The sequence below is a fragment of the Sceloporus occidentalis genome, unplaced genomic scaffold (genome assembly GCF_023333645.1).
Source record: "Sceloporus occidentalis isolate IW3139 unplaced genomic scaffold, rSceOcc1.0.p SCAF_97, whole genome shotgun sequence".
In the NCBI taxonomy this organism is placed as follows: Eukaryota; Metazoa; Chordata; class Lepidosauria; order Squamata; family Phrynosomatidae; genus Sceloporus; species Sceloporus occidentalis.
The window spans coordinates 112,964-118,963 of NW_028317077.1; the positions used below are offsets into that span (position 1 = coordinate 112,964).

The 6,000-nt window shown below is 43.5% G+C and overlaps 1 pseudogene; it reads right to left on the reverse strand.

Annotated features, from left to right (window-relative positions):
- Positions 1-3,335: 3,335 nt before the first annotated feature.
- On the reverse strand, positions 3,336-4,301 carry LOC149284190 (protein kinase C delta type pseudogene; annotated as a pseudogene).
- Between the last annotated feature and the right edge of the window lie 1,699 nt (positions 4,302-6,000).

Here is a 6,000-nt window from a genome sequence, read left to right on the forward strand (position 1 = left end):
GATGATGTCTCCATAAATATCGGAGCGGCGGACGGAGAACTACCTGCTGCCACCCAGTGATGTATTTACCTTCAGGCCGAAGTGGGGTAGTAGTTACCGCTTCCCGGCCTTTTGGCTAAGATTAAGTGAGTACGTGTGAGAGGGAAAGCTGGTTCGTCTGGCCTTAGAGGGCTGGTTTAGCATGAAGCCCCAAGGTTGCAATTTGTCCCGATTCTTTGGTCCTCGACGGAGCACTGCGCACGATGGTGGTGTGTGCGGTTAAGCGCACTAGCCTAAGGGCTGGGGCTTCCTTGGGGAGCACTTTTATATTTAGCTTTTTTTTGCACAATTGCAGGTTTTTTTTGCACAGAGAGCGTGTGTTTAGGAAGATCCACTCCTCCTGCAGGCCTTATGGCCGGGAAGGGAGGAAGGGGCCGCGTATCCCTTATTGGGTCCGACCCCCAAAGAACACTAAGAGGGGGGCCTGAAGTTCACCCCGGCCTTAAAGGCACATTGGCACTTTTTTGTTTTTTCACTGCGGAGTCACTGACCCCTGGGCTTCAATAAAAAAAAACAAAAAAAGAAATGTTGCCTGCCGCCCCATCCCCTGGTTACTTTAGGGGGTTCAGGGTATGCCATATCCCCGCGCCCCACTTTTAAAGGATGCAAGCAAACTGTGGAGGCCTGCGCCTAGGCCAGAACCCGTCGCTGGGCCCCTCTCTGCTTTGTATTATATACAGGGACCGGCTCCCTGGTATATGTACAGGAATTGCTGGCAATCTATAGTATTAACTATTCCTCATCTCCATATTGTCCTTAAAATTTGGGTTTAACACAAATACAAAGTACAGTTAAAAAAGAAACCGGTTATATCCGGCAGCAGCATGATCTTCCCCCTGGAAATGAGAGCTGGAACAGCAATGTCTTGTGATGTCATAGTTCTGACACACAGACGCTCCTGCACACAGACACGGCGAGAGCCCAACATATGCACAGCTCTCTGTAACACACATACACTATTCATCTTCCAGAGAAAACATATATGTAGCTCTCTCTAATACATGTATTACTGATCTTTAGGCAAAAACACGCACCGCCTCAAACACGGAGACATACAGAGGAAGAGCGTAGCGGATGCCGAAAACCCTAAACAACTGAAAACAGCATCATAGAGGCATTAGTTTTATCAGGCTGCCATACAAAGTGAGTACATTTTTAATACTAGCGATATCCAGCTATATATGGGGCCATCTGTCACGTCTCTAGTTGGTATTTTTGGGTAATGAGAGCATGGACCAACCTGCTAGCATTCTAATATTTTATATCACGCTTTTCTACCCAATAAAATACATTTAGAGAATGCTGTTTGTAATAGTTTTAATCAGGGTTTAGGAACGTGGGATCATCTGAATAAGATATGTCAATTTTGAGAGAATATTGTCTTTAATAGAATTTACTATTCCTCACCAGTTAATCTCCAGCGTTTTCCACTCTATTAGATTTTTATTTGTTTGTTGGAGTTGTGGTAGGAAGTTATCTTCCAGCACTTATTTAAGATATGTATTCCTAGGTGTTTACTGTCATCTTTAGCCCGGGTGAAAACAAAGTTTGTTTATCAAGTTGCATTTCACATGGTTTGGGATGTTTTTCTAAATGGAGCTTGTATTCTGAATATATGGCGTATTCATCTATAGCTTTCACTATTTCTCCAGATTTCCCTTGGCGATTAGTATATCATCGGCATAAAGGCTCCCCGTGTGCAGTAGTGAAGCATTTAATGCTAGGGTTTTCTCTATTCGAGATGGCCAAGGGTCCCAATGAGAGAATATATAAGAGCGGTGATGAGGAGAAACCTGATCCCGTTACTCTAGCAGTAGGGATAGTATATAAAGCCTTGATAGCGTCTATCATTCTAGCATTAAATCCAAAGGTTTCTAGAGATTTTAAGAGGAGATCCCATCTGAATCCGTCAAAGGCTAAAGTCGAATGTGTCTATTACTCTTCTTCTATTATTCACTGAAACCTACTTGGTCTGAATGAATCAACGACTGAATTATAATTTTCATTCCATCTGCTAATACTGCTGTATAAATCTTGATATTTAGTATCTGTTCATTAGTTACTTTTGATCTTTTATCTTTAAAATATTCCTCGGTGAAGTATTGATAGGAGATTGTACAGAGTTTGCTAAAATTTTCAAAAACGTAGGCCGATTTTATCAGGGTTCATAACTTTTTTATCAGTATCTATAATTTTAGTGATTAACCTATTTCTTTTTTTACGTTAATTTGTGATTAATTTATTGACCTTATTCCCTTTATAGCAACACTTGCTTTTAGAAAATGTCACAGTTTTGTTAACTCTGTGTATTAAATGAGCATTGCCAGATTTTAACAGTTTTGTTAGATAAGTCCGCAGTTAGGTTTGCTTTATTTTGTTTATTTAATCTATACAGTAATATATAGAGATCTAGAGGATCAGGTGTTATTTACATTGTACAGCGCTATGGAGTATGGTGGCGATGTATAAATAATAATAAAATAAATTTTACAGCGGAGTATGATAGCGCTATATAAATCAATAATAATAACACACATTGTACAGCGCTGCGGAATATGATGGCGCTATATAAATAATAACACACTGCACAACGCTGCTGAATATTGTGGCACTATATAAATCAATAATAATAATAACACACATTGTAAAACGCTGCGGAATATGGTGGCGCTATATAAATGATAATATTAACAGACATTGTAAAGCACTGCGGAATATGGTGGCTCTATATAAGTAGTAATAATGTGTAAATAAATGGTAATTATAGCGACAGGTCTCTAGAGGTCACTTATCTTCTCCATCTAATAATTGATAATCCAGCTCATAGGATGTGGCTGTGTTGCTGGAAATGAAAAGGTTACTGTGGGCATTTATTTATTTGTGGGGTATTTTCTGACTCGGACATGGGGGGTAATAATATTTATTCTGGCCTCGGAATTCGTTGTTTTGGGGCAGATTTTGTGTTGGCCTTTTTTGGGGGCGTTCTGGAGTGTCGGAGCCGGTCAGCTGGCCGAAGTATCGCCCGGATTGTGTTAATTGCGAGGTGCAGAAAGTACATGTTTGAAATTTAGTTTTATTTGTTATATTCCGTGTTTCAGAGTATATGAAAGGTGTCACGGTGTATGATGTCACAAAGGCAGGGACTGTATTGTGAGGTCACACCCACTTACAGCCATCCAGAGTTCTATAGAATTGAAGATACAAAAACCAAAAGTGTGTTTTGTTTCCTTCATTTATTGGGATTGTCTTTGGAAACAAGAGTTTGGGAGTCACTTGGCCGGGGCACTGTCCATCCTTCAATTCATCCAGTCTGGGGTTACAAAGGTAAAGCCAGACAGGTCCTTTTTACTGGATGAAGAGGAAATGTCCTCCGGGGTCCGCAGAATTGATGGAATATTGCAGAGCTTCTTCTGGTGGAGATCTGATCTTACTTCCAGCCGGTACGGGGGAGTTGCACGTCGGCTCTCTATGTCGTCCCACTTGATGCTTTGAAAGAACGAATGCCGCCTGATGTCTCCTTTCACCCCGAGGCGACGCTGAGGGTCCTTCTTCAGGAGATGCTTTAAGATGTCCAGACCTTTCTTGCTCAGCTTTTTGGTATAGCGGGGGTTGCCATGCACGATATGAAGGAAATGTGTCCTCCTGCAATCGCCGGCAAAGAAAGGGTAATCTCCGTTCAGCATGCGGAAGAGCATCACCCCGAAGGACCACCAGTCCACGGCAACGCCATATGCTTGCTTGAGATGTACTTCTGGGGCCATGTAGGCAAATGTGCCGCAAATTCCTGTGGTCTGTGCGGTCCCGAAAATATTTTCTACAACACACCCAAAATCGCCGAGCTTTACATGGGCCTCTCCATCAAGCAAGACGTTACTCGGCTTCAAGTCGCGATGTATTATTCCCCGAGAGTGGAGGAACTGGGTGCCGCACACCATTTCTGCTGCATAAAAGGCAGCGGCGGTCTCGGTGAAGGAGCCCAACCTCCGCAGATATGACTCGAGGCTCCCTCCAGCCATATACTCCATGAGAAGGACTGCGCATCTCTGTGTTTGGAAGGCTGCGTATCCATGGCACAGGAATGGGCTGTTCCGAGCCACCTCCAGAATCCTCCTCTCTCTTATTATGTATTCAGTCTTCATGGCTTTCTTTTTGATGACCTTAACCGCTACCGGGGAGTCCCTGGTAGGGACAGAAGCCAAAACAACCTTTCCAAAGGCTCCTTGTCCCAGCACAGAATGGAAGGTGAAGCCGGAGACTGTCATGGGGAGAAGGCTCCTAAATCTTTTAGCAGGAACAATACTCTCCTCCTTACTCCTGCGTCTTTTGATGGGAAACTTTCCCTTCACCAGCATGCGTTGCTTCAGGTGTTCACGTCCTTGTTGCCCCCCCTGCTGCCCCAGATCTTTGATGCCATCATCTCTGTCATTAGCAGTTACTCTCCTCCTCTTCCTTTCTTTGTATCTTTCTTCCTCTGAACTGCTACTCTCTCTCTTTCTTTTGAGTATGACTCTACTGGCCAAGTGCTCCGTGCTTTCGTCTCTCCTCCTTGTCCGCCTTACAGCGTTTGTGAAAGCTGATCTTACTCTTTTGCAGAATGTTCTCAGTTTTCTGGGGCAGCATCTCTTTAAACTCCACCGAAGTCCAGAAAGAAGGCAGCAATCCTGCACAGCGCTAGATTTGCTTTTCTTCTCCATAACCGTTTGAAATCGTTGGTAGCAACACTTTAAGTTCGCTATGGAATAGCACCTTGAAGTGTCGAGCGCCCAACTGCACTAAAGGGAAAGAGGAGCGGCTTGCAGTTTTATAGGCACATACCGATGATGTCACAGACACCGATGATGTCACAGACACCAATGATGTCGCAGAGACCTATGATGTCACAGACACCGATGATGTCACAATTCTGGTTTCTGGTTTGCCAACAGTGACCACGAATGACTATGAATTCCGTTTCATGGGCAGATTTCAATGTATTATTAGTTTTCATTTATTATTTTCTGTATTTCACTAGAAGCACAAACACTGCTTAGGTTTGGTAACAGCTGATATCCCTTGTTAATTAAAACTGTTATTAATTCAGACTAATTAATCACAAAAGAAGAAAACTGACAATATGGAGAAAAAACAATCCTAAATCTCATAAAAAACTGATCATGAAATATGAAAATGTTGTTCCTAAATTCCATTATATAATAAGACACAATGTACAGCGCTGCGGAATATGATGGCGCTATAAAAATCAACAATACTAACAACACATTGTACAGTGCGGCGGTATATGATGGTGCTATATAAATCAATAATAACAACACACATTGTACAGCACTGCGGAGTATGATGGCGCTATATAAATAATGATAAAACACATTGCACAGTGCTGCAGAATAGGATGGCGATATATAAATAATAATAACACACATTGTACAGTGCTGTGGAATATGATGGCGCTATATAAATAAGAGTCGGCGGGTCTGGCACACAGGAATGAAAGTAGGTAAGCAGAGTCCAAAGAGTTGGCGGGTCTGGCGCACAGAAATCAAGGTAGTTGAGCAGAGTCCAAAGAGTTGGCGGGTCTGGCGCACAGGAATCAAGGTAGGTGAGCAGAGTCCAAAGACTTGGTGGGTCTGGCGCACAGGAATCAAGGTAGGTGAGCAGAGTCCAAGGAGTCGTTGCATAGGAATCAAGGTAGGTGAGCAGAGTCCAAGTGTCTGGCGCACAGGAATCAAGGTAGGTGAGCAGAGTCCAAGGAGTCGGCGCACAGGAATCAAGGTAGGTGAGAAGAGTCCATGGAGTCGGAGGGTCTGGTGCACAGGGATCAAGGTAGGTGAGCAGAGTCCAAGGAGTCGGCGGGTATGGTGCACGGGAATCAAGGTAGGTGAGCAGAGTCCAAGGAGTCGACGCACAGGAATCAATGTAAGTGAGCAGAGTCCAAGGAGTCGGCGCACAGGAATCAAGGTAAGT